At 40.3% G+C, this 18,189-nt stretch overlaps 1 protein-coding gene across 1 annotated transcript in view; it reads left to right on the top strand.

The window, feature by feature from the left end:
- UST (uronyl 2-sulfotransferase) overlaps window positions 1–18,189 on the top strand; it is a 298,701-nt gene that overhangs the window by 228,370 nt on the left and 52,142 nt on the right. The window lies entirely within an intron of this gene.

Below are 18,189 nucleotides of genomic sequence, written 5' to 3'. Positions count from 1 at the left end.
GAAAGCCTTAATGATGACCTGTCCATTTTGAATGTGGCTAGCTAGGAGAGGGGCTGGATGGATCTCTTAGACCTCCTGTTGATTTTAAGTTTTGATCAGCACCTCAATGTCAGTCTTATTAGAAAGACAGATAGTCCATTGACTGTATGCTTCCAGATATAATCAGTGCAGCCTCCTTCTGGAAGGGCTGCTGCCTCCCATGCATTGGGTTGAATGCACCACAAGTCAGGGTACACTGCTGACCACACATAGATTTGAGTAAAAAGGGCAAAGGCACATTATTACTATATAATTAGCTAAGCTCTCGTTGATTTTATGCCACTTGATATTAATGAATTGTCACCCCAAGGAGACCCTTGGGCTCAGGGGGCCAATGTGTGTCTGGTTCACCAAAAGAGCCTTTCCAGAGCTCACAGCAGAGCTACTGGTGACAAAGGTTCACCCAAACGGCTCTTTCTGGGCCTTGGAAACTGGAATCACAAAATCCCAAAGTCATTATTCCTCTTAGTAGAGCCCACATCTGGAATGCACTTTTTCTAGCAGGGAAGAGGGTTATAGGTCATTTAATGGCATTTCAGTTGTGCTGAGGTCTACAAAAAAAAAAGGTATCCATAATCATATATCTTTATCTACAATATCATTTAAGTACTTTTTGTTTGAAATGCATTAGTACTTGCATACTGGATTTCACTCTGTTGGTGAAATTTTTTATGATATTGTTGACTGAAAACAGTACCATCTTCTGAAAGCTTTTATGAGTCTCCCATGGTGATTTGCTAAGCATAGAACAATTCAAATTAAAATTTCATTATCTTCAAAGGCACTTTAATTACCTATAAGAGAGCACCTGCCTGGCCCTGCTTGGGTACTATAATACAGAGAGAAGACATGAAACTTTTCTTTCAGAAGTTTAGAATCTCTATACTACTAATAAAAGAGAGAGAGAACAAAGATCATACCTTTTTTGTATTCATGGCATACTTCAAATACTGGAAATTTTGCAACACACGAAGCAATTAAAATTAGATTAAAAACAACACCATAATAATAAAGTCACTACTATAATATATGTTATATATTATATATAATACCTTACAAGGTATGTGAGAAGAATTCTTGGGAATCACACAGTTTGATGTCTGGCTGACACTCTGCCTTGCCTATGTTCTCTGAGATACTCATGAAGCAGGAATTATCACATTTCAATAAATATGTGACCTTGCTTTGGCACAGACTTGACATTTTACCAATATTCTTTCCTGTGACTTAACAATCTCCATACCAGAGATTGCCTACATCTCTGTATTCATTATTCTTTCTGGTAGATTTCCTTATAGGGAAAAAACATGAATAGCATATACTGGACCCTTAATCAAATGGTATAATGATTTCACAGTTCTTGGTCTGAAACACACAGCAATGATAGAATATTTTTTAAAAAGGAAATCCAAAGGACTTACCAGCTTAGAAAATAAGAAGAGCTTCCCCATGCTTGGAACAATACCAGAGGAATAAGCAGTGGTGAAGCTAATCCGGCTGGGCTCTGGTCCAAAATCAGGCAGTGACAGCCAGGAATTGGGCTCCTGAAAAGCAAAGCGAACTAAATGCAGTCCCTGTCAAGATAGGACTAGAACAAAGTTCAGAGCTTCAAGCATCAGAAGCTGGGCAAAATCCCTTTCTGACCTACTGCTGAACTATGGCCTTGTTAAGAGTTTATAGACAGACAGAAGTGAGAAAACAAAGCCATATCCTCAACAAATAAGAAATGAACCAAATTCTACTTGGTAACCAGATATGTAATATTCCCATTGTTCCCATAGGATGGGAGGTATAAGTATGATCTGGTTCTAGGATAAGTGCTCAGGGGTTCAGGTAGTAGTAACTACAAAACCACTGGGGAAAGACAAAAGTAGAGAGGGACAAAAGAAGGGAAACAGGGAGAGGAGGAAGGGAGAGGAAAGAAAGAGCAAGAAAGAGAATGAACTTCTCATTCAAAATGAGCCTGCAGGAAAACAAAAATAAAATGAAATAAAATTGATCTAAAAAATGAAAAGCAAAATAAAACAAAATGAGCCTGCAGGCCAGACATCCTGAGGACATGAAAGAAAATCTAATACCAAAAAAACAGCAAAATCTACAATTGGAACATGACTTCACTCCAGATGGCTTTAAGGAACAATCTGACAAAGACTTTAAAATAAGTATGCCTAGGGTGTTTGAAAAGATAAAGTAATGAATAACTTCCATTTTAAAAAGAGCAGGAAATTATACAACCAAAATATGAAACAAGAACATGAGGATATTAAAAAAGAGTTAGCTATAAATTTTGAAAATATGGTCATTAAAATAAAAATGTAGAAATGAAATAAACTTTAAACTGAGTAGTGTTAAAGAGAAAATTTATGAATTAAAAAGTTCACAAGAGGAATTGACCAACAATGCAAGCCAGAGAGGTATAGATAGATAGATGACAGTAGGTGGATAGATAGGTAGGTAAAAGATAGATAGGGAATGGTTAACAAATGGAAAAGAGGTTGTAATGTTCCAAGTCATTAAATAGCATTTCCAGAGAAAGACAATGGTGACACAGTGGGTGAGAAATATTTGAAGCAACTGAAGTATAGGATATTCTAAAATTAAAGATGTGATTTTTTAGACTAAAAGTGCATCACAAGCACTGATCAGTTAAATACTTTAGAGTGAAACTAGAAGACATTAAGGATAAAGCAGAAAAGCAGATGACTAATGAAGGCACTGTAACTAAGCTGACAGCAGATTTCTCATCAGCAAAAAAAGCTACCACATGACAATAGAGTAATATCTCCAAAGTGCTGAAAGTAATTGTCAAGTAGAATTTTATACCCAGCTAAACAATTTCTCTCGATAGATAGATAGATACCTGATAAATAGATAAATATTAGACTAGGAAAGTACTTTACCACTTACTTCACTAAAATCATTTTTACAAGATGGATAATGAGGAAAAATAGGGAAGGTGTAGGCACAAGAAACAATAGTGAAAATTGCCACTGATTAAAAGATGTTGGTAAAATGAGTTTAATGTTAAGTGCTACAGGTTTTTTGTGTGTGTTAAAAAATGTTGACTTAGCATTGATAAGATGGGGTATGTGGTGTTTTATGGATAATTAAAAGTGCTACGAACCTTCCAGATTTGGGAGGAGTATTAAAAAAATTAAATTACATCAGACTTTACAAGCACAGGAGGTAGTAGGTCTGACATCAGTGCCCTCAGTCTGCCTAGCAACAGGTCTGGGAGTTTGGTTGGGTCCCTGAGCAGCAGCTATGGTCTCATGACTGGCTTGGGCCATGCTCACTGCTGGTGGTTAGGAGTACTGCTCAAAGGAATATCATAAACAAGGCTCATGGGGGAAAAATGACCTCAGATTTTATTAGCAAAAAAACTAGTCAAATTTGAATGTGAAAATTTTAAATGACTACTCATCTTTCTGATCATCCATATATGAATGAATTTTTAAAATCCTGCACCCCTCCTCAAAACCTCCCAAGTAACCAAAGTATTATAAGTTACATTATTGTTATTATAAAGCTGTCAGAACCATGTATTTGGGGGAGAGAATTCTTAGAATATTAAAAATGTAGAGGTAACCATGAAAATAATAGAAATGCAATCTTTAAATTCTCAGGCAATAGAGGAAAGGCAGGGGTATTATTAAAAATTTTATTTAAACCAACAAAAGACATGAAAAGAGAAAAAACAGAGGAAAAGAATAGCAAACAAAACACAAAGGAAGATGTAGACATAAATCCAAATATATCAATAATCACAGAAGAGGCAAATGATTAAGACATTAAAGACGGATTCATCAATGGAAAATAGAGAGGCTCAAAATTTTGTAATGGAGAAGGTCACCATTTAAATACTAAAAGAAAGTTTATGATGATATAAGATAATTTTTTTAAGATTTTATTTATGTATTTATTTGAGAGTGAGAAAGAGAACACACATGAGCAGGGGAGAGGGACAGAGGGAGAAGCAGACTTCCTGCTAAGCTGGGAGCCCGACACCAAGCTTGATCCCAGGACTCTGGGATCATGACCTGAACTGAAGACAGATACTTAACCAACTGAGCCACACAGGTGTCCCAACAAAGTTTAATATAAGGCAAAAGCATTAATGAAAAGAGACACCACCTACAAATAAAGGGAACCAACTACTAAGAAGAAATTCTATATAAATTATAGGAAGATAACATATTATAAACTACATATAAAGGAAGACAGACACAATTATTTGTCAGCTACTTGGGGCCAGAGTATTTAACATGATTAAAAATAGTAGATGCCTTAATTCATAATGTAATTAAAGAATCTTGGCATTAGTTTATTAATGGTTTGAGCTTGAATTGTTGAAACACAATGAACAACCAATTTTGAATGACCCCAAATTAAGAATCTCTAAAATCAAATTGCATTAGACCATACTGTGACATTATAGATCTAAACTATGTAAGAAAACTCTAATAGAAAATTTAAAATTGGAATTCCAGGTGAAGTTTATCTTGTGCTTCATTTCTAACCATATAGCATTAAAGAAAGGTCAACCTACTTCTGTGTTCCTCAGTATCCCATCAACCAATTACTGGATGACTCCATCCTCTTAATTTATGATTTCATGAAATTCATGCCCCCGATTTTCTGTCAAGATGGCACTCTCAAGTGCCCCACTTTTATAAGATTTAAGGTGTCTACTGGTTTCTTAAGTAAATCCTACTAGGGCTAACCTCTGCTTAAAGGCATTCTTTGTGCAGATATTCCAGACACTCTATGTAGAAAAAAGGAAAATGATTGTTAGCCAAAAATAACTATAATTATGAGAACTAGTGCCTGATAATGTATTCCACTTTAGTTTTGAAAATGTTTGTACAAAACTGGGTTGGGCCCAGTATTTTTACACTAGAATCTGTAGACATTTATCCACCTAATAAAATAACCACACAATCTGGCAAAATCCAGCATAGTTGGCAGCCTTTTCTGCCCTGAAGCCTGGAATGGCATTGGACCCAGCAGGTGTGGCTTTCAGAAAGTTCAGAGAGTTGCATTCAGAAAGCTTGCCCAGTACCCCACCTGAGAGCCGTGTACCCTCCTGAAGGCCTGGTTGATATCCCAGCTTTTTATAGGCTCAAAGGGCCTCTATTCATTCACAATGGATAATAAAGACTAAAATGACCAAGAAATTGACATGTTCTGCTGGAAATGCTTGATATTGACATGATAGACCAAAATTACAGTAAATTTAAAAATCTCTTATACAAAGATGCCAGGTGCTTTAAAATATATTTTTGAGATTTGGAGTATAGATACTATATAGTATTAATACTGTTTTACACAAGAAAGCCATTTTTTCCCTTGTTAACATCAGTTTGGTAGTCATCTCTTTCTCTAAAGTGTTAGGTACAGGGAAGAAAAGAATTATCAACAGCCTGGACCCTAGGAAGGAGAAGAAGAGGGAAATTATTTCCTTTTATTTTGTTTTTCCACAAGGTGTTCCTCAGTCAAGGACCCAAGTAGTCATAACTCAGTGAGACCAGACTTCCTGGACCCTACAGTAAGTATCATTGCTTATATAGGGAAGGAGAGGAGCAGTGTGAGGAGGTGGGACATGAGACCCTAATGCCCACATTGGAGTATGATCAGTCCAATAGGCAGAACATAAAGTGACAGTAGGAAAATTAAAACAGCTGTGACATGACGGTGTGCCCCAGTAAATGGTCCAGAATCCAGGAGTACACTGTTAAAAGCTCGCACTCATTATAAAGACTTAGGACAGACCTGATACTCAGAAATAAGACTCTATTCCATAGGAAGGGCTACCTAGGGAAAGCCAAGTCAGAACACCCTGTTCTAGAATCTAGAGGAACCAAGGATACAAAGGAAGCTATGAAGACATGCTCAGACACAGGCAGCAAAAATGGCTTTGGTTACCAACAGTGGCTAATTGCCTGTCCTTGGAGACAAGGGAGGAGTACAGTGGTCAGACATGAGCCCAGCAATAGGGTTATGTTAACTGTTGCATTGTCTGAAGCCTCTGTGTGCTCCCCTAAAGCAATGATTTTCAGATTTAGAACCTTCTTTATCAAATGAAATCTGATATAAGACCCAATATATAAACCAATATATGAAACCTCTTCTGGTTTCAGTAGGGCTGGGAATCCTGGAGCCCAGCCCATCCATAGCTCCCCCACCATGTACCCTATGTGTACCTTGACTTTTCCTTTTCCTGGAACTCTTTAAATCCCTCCTTTGTAGGCCCAGGATTAGCCATAGGTGTGGAGAGGATTGAGTGACCTTGATATTAGCAGAAGGCTCCAGAAGCTGGAGAAGAATTCAGCATCTCAGGGAAATTCAGGGTGACTTCTGGTGAGCCTTCTGAGTAGATAAACACAACCTAATACAAGTGTGGTTTGTAGTGCTCTCAGCAGCCATAATCCCCATTTAAAAAAAAAACAAAATCCCCCACTTCCCACCAAGTTGAGAGTGGCCTCTGAACTTTGTTCATTTGATAAGATAAATAAGTAAAGTCTCCAGTGATTTCTCATTCACTCCACAACCTTTCACTGAATAAAGTGGTAGATATTCAATAAATGTTGGTTCTGTCTCTTCTCCACTCCCTTCCCCTCTACTCTTCACTTTTCCTCCTCTTCCTGCTCCATCACCATTAGAACCTTAATTCTTTGGACTAAATGACCATCCTCTATTAAAATGCAAATATTTCTGGGAAGCACATTAAGCTCAATCACTTATTTATACTTCTGTGTGTATTAATTGATGAGATCATTTCCACTAGACTCTGAGCTGAGAGCCAGTTTGGATGGGTAGGAGTTAAGGGAGGAAGCCACAGAGAGCTTGAGAGCACTGGGTACCTGCGTGGAGGTGAAAGGCCCTCAAGGGAAGAGAGGAAGGAGGCTCTAAGTTTCCCACAAACAGGTTCACACCCAGTAAGGTGACGTATTGGAACAGAGGGGAGAGCAGACCTGAGGGTGACTATGATCCTCTATGGTATTTTGCTTGGCTCAGCTCCCTGTCCAAACCCAACTGTTGCCACAGACCTCAGAGGATGGCCTCAACTGGCCCACCATAGCCCATGAAATATGGGGACCCACTGAAAATAATTGGTCAGGGCCACTGGCTGCAATCCACTCATACCAAGCCTCTCTGGCACTAATCCTGTACCATAAATATTGCCATCCTGCATCTTTCCTACATTCCCTGCCTGGAGAGTCAACATCGTCTTTGTGTGGACATGGCATTGGCATTCACTGTCTACAGGCTTCTATCTGTCTCATTCCCTATGAGTATTATCCTATAGTACTCTCTGGGCGATTGTTAGGAACCTCAAGTCCCTGCAAAGAGAATGGATGAATTATTCTTCCTACCTGGAGTTTTTATTACTAAGTGATAGTTAATTTCATGCATTCAACTGGTGTTCTTTTAAAAACGTTTTGGAAAGTGGTCGAGATGGCATTCCAGATTTTGCATCTGAGATGGGAAGAGTATTCCTGGCTGTCAGAACGAGATGCCAGGCTGTCCCAGTCCTTAAGAGCAAAGGAGCCTGAAAGGCCAGAAGCCAGGGGCTCCCTCACTGCTGCTCTTCTATTATTATTTGCAATTTCCCTTTTTAAGGTGCTTAGAGAACCCAGTGCCATTTATTGAGTCTGTCTTAGATGTTGCCCTTACCTCCAAACTTCTGTTTAAATTTGCATCTTGATTTCTTTCTGAGACTACATAAACTGTCAACACAATAACGTTTCTGCTGGTTCGGGTGCCTTGCTGTGCAGTTGATGAGTTGCCTTATTTAGTGAGAGTAGACTTTTCTGTCAGTTTGCCATAGGCGAGGGAGAAAAAGAAATCTCCCAAGAAGGTAGGAATTGATGTTGCAAAAATAAAGCATGTTTAATATTTATGGGCATTTTAACATGTAAAAATGTTGCATTGATATTTGAATCAAAACATAATATCTGAAAGTCATAGGGACTTGAAAGTGGTATTTCTGAGGTATTAGATATCTGAAGTTGAGTTTTCTTTTGTTTGTATTTTATTTCAGTTTCTTCATCTGTGCATCAATAAAGATGCATGTGTTTAGGGCCAGGGAAACTAGGCTTGTTGGGTGATTTTCAGTTCCAGAAGACAGTGGATCAGAGCATTTCATTCTCTCCCAAGACCTCATTAAGATGTTGATAAGGGAATTTTAAAAGGTTGGACACACAACAGTGAGAACATAAGATCAAACAATTGAACAGATACTTAGGAGAGGAAATAGAATGTTGGTAATTGCTAAAGTGGACCAAGGAGGCCACAGCCAGGAGTGCATTCAGAGGAAAGACAGCTAAGTAAGAATCCAGTCTGCCTGTGCCTTGGGGACTTGTATGAAAATGCCAGGTACAATGGAGGATGGCTATAAGGCAAGAAGCATACAACAGGGATTGATTAGAGATCTCCATGTGGAAGAGTAATCCTCTACCCATTTAACCCTCTACCCATTCCTACCTGGGAAAGTCCAGCAGCTGTGTCCCAGGTGAAATATGTCCCCCAAAATGAGAATTCCCCAGAGAAAAGACTCCCCAGTGACCCATCTGGCAATTAAGTGATCCTCAGCAAAATGGTGAAGCCAACTGATTGATAAACCCTACAAATGTCAAGTACAGTTCTCCATAAGTTCTTATGGACTCATTATTAAGTATGCATAGACAAGCAAAACTCCATAGATGTTTTAGGAAGGCTACATCTTGAAAGAGAGGAGCTAAGATAAGCAAGCAGAAACTATAACCCTAAAGGAAATAGAAATTTCAGAAAAAAGAAGAGTTTTAAAAGAGAGTTCTACTTTGTTTCCTCAGAGAGATTCAAGAAGATATTACATCCATAAAAAAAGCAGAATGCCATAAAAAGAAAATCAGGGTGTATCAAAAAAGAATTCTTAGATATTAAAATATGATCATTGTGACAAAAAAAATCAATAGAAGGGCATGGAAGATAAAGTAAAGGAAATTTCTTTGAAGAAAAACAAAAGATAAAGAATAAGAAGAAATGAAAGAATAAGAGTCACTTATTGGATCAGTCAAGTTTCCAAATCCAACTACAAAGAAATCTAAAATTACAGAATAGAGAAAAAAAAAGCAGAGAGTATTACACATACACACACACACACACACACACACACACTCACATACTACAAAATAATAAGTCAAGTCTGAAAAACATGAAGATTCAGATTAAAAGGCCCTACTACAGGTCTTGATCTCAAGGGTTGTGAGTTCAAGTCCCACATTGGGCTCCATGCTAAGAGTAGAGCCGATTTTTTAAAAAGACCCACTAAGTGTTCAGCACAGTACTAGATCCACAGTGAAATTTCAGTACACCAAGGATAAAAAGAGAGATGTTAAAGCATACGTGTTCATTCTCATGCTGTCTCTCCCCCACATCGCCACACACACACACACACACACACACACACATACACACACACACCAGCTGCAAAGAACTGAGAGTGTTACAGATAACAAATTCCTTATCAGCAATACTGTAAGCTAGAAAACAGCAGAACAAAAAGTTATTTGAGGGGGTGCTCCAGCAAAACAAGGGAGTAAACCAAGCTATAGTAAGATATAGTAAGATATAAACAACTAAATGGTATTGTTAACCTCTGGCAAGTACAATGGAGAAGAAGAGTGGTAAAACAAGAGATAGTCACTTTTCATTATAAACTTTAAAAAAAAGATTTTATTTATTTGACAGACAGAGATCACAAGTAGGCAGAGAGGCAGGCAGAGAGAGAGGAAGGAAAGCAGGCTCCCTGCCGAGCAGAGAGCCTGATGTGGGGCTCGATCCCAGGACCCTGGGATCATGACCTGAGCCTAAGGCAGAGACTTTAACCCACTGAGCCACCCAGGTGCATTTTAAACTTTTTTATAACATTTTTTGACAGGTGCATGTATTACTTTGAAAAAACTTCTAAAAAAATTATTTTTTTTCAAGTAACATATATATGCTAAATTAGATTTTAAGACTAGGAAAGAAAAAGAGGAGGAAAATACATAGCTCTCCCAGCTCAAACCCAAACTCTGTTAAAAATTTTTGGTCTACATTCTTTTAGTGTATGCTTTAAATACAGGTTGTCACGGAGTGCCTGGATGGCTCAGTCAGCTAAGCATTAAGTCATGAAATCAAGGTCATGATATTGAGTCCCATATCAGTCTCCATGCTTAACAGAGTCAGCTTTTCACCTCTCCCTCTGCCCCTCCCCATGTGCTATCTCTCTCTCAAGTAAATCAATAAACCTTAAGTGTGTGTGTGTGTATATATATATATACACACATATATATATTATTCTTTTTTTAAAGAATCAACAGAGCTGAAGTCCTATTGCATATATATTTTTATCCTGATTTTCTCACATAAACATTTTTCTAATAGTTATATATACTTTATAATTTTTAATAATTACAAGTATTTTACAATTAGATATATTAAAATTTACCTAATTTCTATATTTGGACAGTTTATAATTTTTTAATCTTTTAAACAATACCATGATAAATATTTTGCCATAAAAATAAGTGTCTTTGGGGTACCTGGGTGGCTCAGTGGGTTAAAACCTCTGCCTTCGGCTCAGGTCATGATCCCGGGTTCCTGGGATCAAGCCCCACATTGGGCTCTCTGCTCAGTGGGGAGCCTGCTTCCCCTGTCTCTCTCTGCTTGTCTCTCTGCCTACTTGTGATATCTGTCTGTCAAATAAATAAATAAAATCTTTAAAAATAAATAAATAAGGGCGCCTGGGTGGCTCAGTGGGTTAAGCCGCTGCCTTCGGCTCAGGTCATGATCTCAGGGTCCTGGGATTGAGTCCCGCATCGGGCTCCCTGCTGAGCAGAGAGCCCGCTTCCCTCTCTCTCTCTCTCTCTCTGCCTGCATCTCCATCTACTTGTGATTTCTCTCTGTCAAATAAATAAATAAAATATTAAAAATAAATAAATAAATAAATAAATAAATAAATAAATAAATAAAAGTCTTTGTCAGATAGCTTGATTCCATCTGAATTTTGCTTTTTTGTTTGATCAGGCTCCCTAGATTTTTCAGTTGTTTGTGAAATCACTGTGTTTATCATCTCCATATCTCTCATAAGCACCAAAACTCCTTGATCTCAAAGACCATAGTTCCTTGTTTTAATAACACAGTTTTCAGACAGAAGAAGTGCAAAGACATTTCTGGGAAGCAGCACTTAACTGCCTGTACAGGACCCTGCAGAAAGTCATCTTGCATGCTCAATAAATTTTATTGCAATGAATTAAAAAGGGACTACTGAAATCAAATGAAAACTGATCTAGATTTATCTGGATCAACCCTCATCTTAAAACATTCCAGGATAAAACTGTGACTACCTCTCTTTCTTAATTTAATGGAAATTTGACAACCACCATCTTGGGAGTCCAAAGGAAGGACCTCAAAACACATTTTGTCTCTTATGTCTATAAGTGTTTCCGTTTCAGGAGCTCCATTGGACTAGAGCCTGCAGTGAATAAAAATGTTGGCTAAAATAAATGTTTACTCACCCACATCCTTCGTCTACCATCCTGCAATCAGATGCATAGTGACAGACTTAGAAGGGGTTGGTTTAAAGGGCCACAAAGCCACCACAACAGATGTCATAGATGTTATCCATCCAACATCACATACTGGGCTGATCAAAGGGGGAACAGAGTTCTCTGGTCCCAGAGGGCTCTGTTGAGGAGGATTCTGAAGGACACTTCCCATTGCTACCAGAAAGAGCATGTCATCAGTAATTCATGCCTGGCATGAGCAAGAAATGAGAGAACATTGGTGTCTGGCCATCTGCCACTTTCAAGCCCATTAAGCCCCACTAAAAAGTCTTACTTAACTCTTCTGGTTCTGGTTCAGATTTCTTTATAAGGCTTAAAAAGACTTGCAAGGAAGAATGTATGGTGCAATAAAACTTGGCTAAAACCGCACCTATTCCATTTCTCCAAATTGACTAAACCATCAAGTTTGAGATCTGATTACCAAGGTCCATCTACAGGGCAAGAATTCAGGTACTGCTACCATGGTGACTGATACTTGGGAATTTTTCTCTGTCCCACTTCCAACATGGCCATGTTGGATTGGGAATCACCTCCAGCACCATAAGCTGTCCTCCAGTGTGTCTTTTACTTTACCATTCAACTTTTTTCTGCTGTCTGTGTTCTTAGCATGTGAAGACTGGATCCCAGATCAATGTTCAATCCACATAGAAAAAGAGCTTTTTTATGCCAAATATCATTACCTTGTTTCATGTGCAGAGTAGAATGAGTTATCATGAGAAGTAATTGCATAATAGTGTTTTGTTTTTCCATCAGATTATCTTGTTATTTTGGCTCACCACAAATAGCATGTTTCATATTTCCTTGTTTTCCTTCCTCTGTGTTTTCTCTCTGAGTTAGCTGATGTCACTATTTTAAAACTATTGCGATCACCAGTAACCATGTTTTTAAATATAAGCTAAAGGAAAGAGAAATTGAGAAGCTGAAGATGATGGAATATTCCTAAAAATGGGGTGGCAGGAAAAATAATTTGCATACATGATTTCCAATCTGAGAAAAGGATCTGGGATGCTGGTTATTATTGTCCCCATTTTACAGATGAGTAAATTGAGCCTCTAAGAAGTATACATGGGTTAGAATCCCCAGCTACTAAATGATACAGTCTAGATTTGAACAGAGGTCTGTTTGATCCCAACCTCAGGGCTTTTCCCTCTCTACCTTTCCTGAAAGGTGAGGAGTTCAGATTGTAAATGCTGAATGAAAACCTTTTGGCAACTCACAAATTTTGGAATTAAAAAAAAAACGACCACTTTTTCTATATCTTCTGATAGCAAAACTATTCTTGAAAGTTAGCTAATTTGAGAAACAGGTCCATTAACACAGTTTCATGGACAGAGATTATGTGGCCCAGCCGTGTGTTATGCAGATTGGGGAAACTGAGGCTCAAGATAGCATGATTTAGCTAAAGACACCCAGCTAATTCATCGCCAAGCCCAGACCCAAACCCAAATCTCCTTTACCTCATTTGGGGAGTGTCGCAGGTGGCTTCCCAAGATTTGTGCTGCTAAAAGCATCAAAAATTCTGTCTTCTAAACTCCAACGCCATACAGAAAAAGTTGATATTATAGGCAGGAACTACATTAAAAACACCAACAAGTCTTTTTTCAATTCAGTAGTTTTTAGACAAGGCGCTGTCTTATGTAAAAGGGTAAATAGAATATGAATAGTCTCTAAATTCACCTTTCGTGATAAGACTAACTCCACCTGGGATTTCCATCCTTCCACTCTTTCCAGAATAAGAACTAGGAGAGGAAGCATTTATCAAGTTGTCTCTCTGCACAGAAATAAGCAGGCAACTTTCCATTTCAGACAGGCCTGTCGCAGCAGCAGGCACGAGGCCTGCAGGAACCTGGCCATGGAGGGGTGAGGAGAAGCAAGCAAGGCTGAGAGTGTGGGGAGCGAGAACCCACGACTCCAGGGCAGGGTCTGATCTCTAGAACAAGCAAGGGTAGGAGGAGCAAGTGGTGACACAGGGAGAAGCCCCCCACCAAGGGGTTGGGGGAAGATTACTTGGGGACAAGTGGCGCTGGGGGCAGGCGGGAATCCATTTGCAGGCATCATGACCGAGTCTCCTTGCAACAGATCTCTGGCCACCGGCAGGGCATGCTGGGAGCAGAACCAGCTCCGAGCCCTTTTCCAACAACAGTGGGGAGGCTGTGCCCTGCTAGGCGGCACCCTGGGCCTGCCCCAGGGACCCTACCTGCCAGACATGGCTGGCAGTGAAGCCCCAGGACGGAAGAGAGCCAGGGTCGAGGCCGCCTTCATTCCCGTGACCTGAGTGACAAGGCTCGGTACACTCTCGTGTGCTTCTACTCATCCTGCCAGTAATGGCTCCAAAACATGGGCCTGCTGCTGGGACCCGGGGGAGGAGGCAGAGAGAATTTCCAGGCGAGGGAGACGGATGAGCACAAGCATAGCATCACCTAATGGTAGAGTGCTGGCAGCTCATGGAACGTGACCTCTTCTCAGAATTATCAGAGGTTTTTTGAAGGGCAGAATCCTAGCCTTAGCCGAGACAAACTAGTATATCAAACACTCTGCAAGTAAGCCCAGGGAATTCGCATTATCAACAGGTGCCCTAACTGATTACCATTCCCACTGCACTGAGAGTAAGAGTCATTCAAAGGTTTTGAACCTGGGGAGAGACATGGATGAATGTGCATTTCAGCTCAGTTACTGGGGCCATGGAGAATGTGTTCAGGAAGAAGGCTGGGAAGGAAGAGAGATACTAACCAGTCCTAGAGGCGCTGCACAGGGGCTGGGGTGTGGAGCAGGTCAGAGAAGACAGATGAGGAAACCGGAGCAGAGCCCGGCGATTGAGTGGACGTGGAGTCAGGTGAGAGAGGGGTCAAGAGTGACTCTGGGGTCTGGATGTCGTGAGTGAGCCCACGGGGCCCCTTCGCATTCAGAAGGTGAAAATCATTCATCACAGTCCATCCTGTGAAACGTTCAGGAATAAATCAATAAAAGATGATTTCCCTGTAAGATCAAAGTGGAAAATGAACCCCCCCAACACACACACATACACAAAAAACCCTGCAGTGTCTAAAGTATGCTTTTTCAAATAGTACAGTTTTGAATAAATTTCAATAAAATTGATCTAGTTTTTTTGGTACGTTTGACAATTAAAAGGATTCCCTTAGTTATCTGGGATGCTCATTTATAAAGAATGCCTCATTTCCCTATTAACATGAGACTGTGACCATCCTAGAACAAAGCTTTTAATCTTTCATTAGGATTAAAGTTATTTAAAGCAAACTTATCTTGGAAGCACTGCGTGGAAAGAAAAAATGAGGTTGCATAATCATTTAAATATATATATATATATATATATATATATATATATATATACACTAATATCTGTACTAAGAGAACTCCAGTGTAAAAGGTGACAGCAACCATCGGTGCAAGGAGAACCCGAGTGGTCCTAGGGAATCAGTGACACCTGTCAGAGCGGGACACTCTGAGCAGGTATGTTGACACTTGTCCCACTAAAGGCCACTCATTGAAGGGTCCAGGAACAAGAGTGGGCAGTGTGAGTGGCCAGAACCTCATCCTTGAGCTGCTGGGAAGTGTCACTGATCACTGTGGCAAAGCATCAGGCAGCTCCAGGCACGGGTCTCCAAGGCTCACTTTCTGCTTCCTTTTGACCTTACGCCTGAGTCATTTTTTTTTTTTTCTGAGTCATCTTTTATTTATGTCCTCCCTTAGCATTTCCATAGGATGGTTGTGGTCAACACCATTCATCAACCCCTAGCAGGCTCAGTTGGAACTCTGAGATCCCCCAGGACGTGCGGTGATCGAAGAAAAGAAAAATTGCTAATGGCACTTCTTAAACTAGGAATTTATGTCTTCCCATAAAGTGACCTTGTAGGGCTCTTTGTGTATTCCAGTAGGGAAATGACCCTCCAGGTTCCCTGCACCTCCTCAGTCCACCCGCCACCAGCCAACTGATGTCTTCTCCCCATTCCTGCAAGCTCCAGGCCAAGATCACTGTGTGTCTTGAATTTATCCTTCTGCTGTTCGTTCATTTCCTCGCTGGATATGTACCGCACCCCTGCTTTTGCCAGGCAGGGCGCTAAGTTTAGCTGGAGATACTGTGGACCGTCTGCGCTCTTACGGACTTCCCACCTGAACAAATAATGACACGGTTGTGATGCAGGGGAAACTGAGCTCTGCAGAAACACTGGGTCTCTGGGTGGCTCTGTTGCCCACCCAGCTCTCGTTAAGGCAGGTCTCTGGGGTGGGATGGTGGAGGGGGGAGCAGGGACTGTGTACTGGACACATCTCTCGACACCCTCTAACTCCTCCCAATTTACTCAAGCCCTTTGGTGTGAAATCTCCACCTCAGTAGAGAGGTCTGTGCCTCTGATCACCTCCCTCCCCACCCCACCCCCTCACTGTCTTGAGATCCCTGTGCTCTGCTGCTCACCCAGCTCCTGGCGCCCTCCCTCAGATGGGGACCCTCTGGTGTCACTAAGGCTTAGGTCCCTGCGGTACCATCTGCCAGAGATCACGAGGACTGTGAGGGAGAAAAGGGAAGTCAGAGGGTTCTTCGGCAAAGCCCAGTCATCCACCCACACAAGCCTCAATTTATTCGACGACATGCGAATCTCCTTTTCTCTGAAGACAAAAGTAAAATACACACATTATAAGAAAAGTGACATTTATGTAATTTTTACTTAAGCTACTTTACATAAAACAACATTTATAATAAAATTGACATTTCAGAAATGAATCAAGTTGAAGTTCAATGGATTCCCACTTTTTACATCTACTGCCGGAAATAACTTTTAACAGTTTGGTATTTATCCTCCTAGATAGGTTTCTGTTAATACAAACATATGCATATTATCTTCATACTGTCCTACATCTTCATATCTCTGTGATCAGTTGTTTTCACCTGAACATTCATGGTGGACACTTTCAGGACAATATGTGTCAATCCTCATTCCCCTTCCCAAGTGTCCAGTATTTGACGGTAGGAATCTACCATAACTTCTCATTGACTCAGTTCTCCATTAATGAACATTTAAGTTCTGTCATATTTTGCGATAATAATCTCGTAGTAATGATATGCCTCTAGAGATGGTCCTCAACTTGAGATGGGTCAACAACGATCTTTTTACTTTAAGGTGATGTAAAAGCGATGTACGCTCAGTAGAAACTGTACTTGGAATTTTGAATTTGGCTCTCTTCCCCGGCGAGCGATAGGCAGGAGGCGGCTCTTCATGATGCCGGGCAGGGGTGGGGAGCCGCAGCTCCCCGTCCACTATGCCGTCGGGAAGGTCAAGAGCATGTAGACCTCCAACCATGCTGCACACATGCAACCATTCTTTCTCACTTCAAGTACAGTCCTCGATAAATTACGTGAGATCCTTAACACTTGACTATAACATAAGCTTTGTATGAAATGGTTTTTCCCAGGCTGATGTCCGCATCCTGAGCACATTGAAAGTAGGCTAAGCTAACCTGCGATGTTCCATAGGTTATTTATTCAATGATTTTTAGCTCAACATATTTTCAACTTTCAAAGGGTTTGTTGGGAGGTAACTTATCATAAGCTGAGGAAGGTCTGTATACTCTCCTATGTCAAATTCTTCTTAGAAAGGTATTTTGGGTCTAGTATCACTCATTTTTTACTGGATTTTCATACACAATAAAGTGTTCTTCCTCACCCCTTGCTCAACCGGTCGCTGGATGGACTGATGGATTCATTTGCTCATAGTGTATTCCTCCCCGGGAGCTGTGTATCCCTGCTTCCCACAGGAAACCCCAGCACTTAGCTAGAGTGTTTGTTGCTAAATCTGTTGATCCCAGTTGAATTTGTTATTATAATTGTGTAATTTATTTAATTGGTATATAAACCAAAGAACTATGAGAGGGAAAGGAACAGTTGTTTAACAAAACAAAAACAAAAACAAAAACAAAAACACATTTTTCTGATTTCCAACTTGAACTAAAAGAATTTTTAATAACAACCTACCCCGATCATATCAGACACAGGGTATCAGCTGACTCATACCCACATGGTCAACCATGTGACCATGATCTTGAGTTATGTCCTCTCTTGACCTGCCTTGCCAGTATTGTCTCCAGAAAAAAACATCCCATAGCTGCTTGGTTTATTTGTAAATTGGGTTATCATTACCCCTTAGAAAGACTTAAGACCCAAGCGTGCCTTTTCTATTTTAGTATATGTGCTGCCGAAGCGAGCACCAAGCGTGCCTTTTCTAAGGATCCAATACAACCCACCTCATAAAAGTTCCTGTTTAGGGGTGCCTGGGTGGCTCAGGTCATGATCCCAGGGTGCTGGGATCGAGCCCCACATCGGGCTCTCTGCTCAGCAGGGAGCCTGCTTCCTCCTCTTTCTCTGCCTGCCTCTCTGCCTCCTTGTGATCTCTCTGTCCAATAAATAAATAAAATCTTTAAAAGAAAAAAAAAAGTTCCTGTTTAGTGGTTCTGTTCACCTGCCAAACCCTTGTAAGCTCTTGTAATGTTAACAGAGACACAATCTTCAACCTCACAGAGGAGAAATAGAAAATCCAACAATCACAAGTGT

Source organism: Mustela putorius, unplaced genomic scaffold (assembly GCF_011764305.1).
Source record: "Mustela putorius furo isolate JIRA1106 unplaced genomic scaffold, ASM1176430v1.1 tig00003863_pilon_pilon_pilon, whole genome shotgun sequence".
Lineage (NCBI taxonomy): Eukaryota > Metazoa > Chordata > Mammalia > Carnivora > Mustelidae > Mustela > Mustela putorius.
This window is presented reverse-complemented; position numbering and strand designations above follow the sequence as displayed.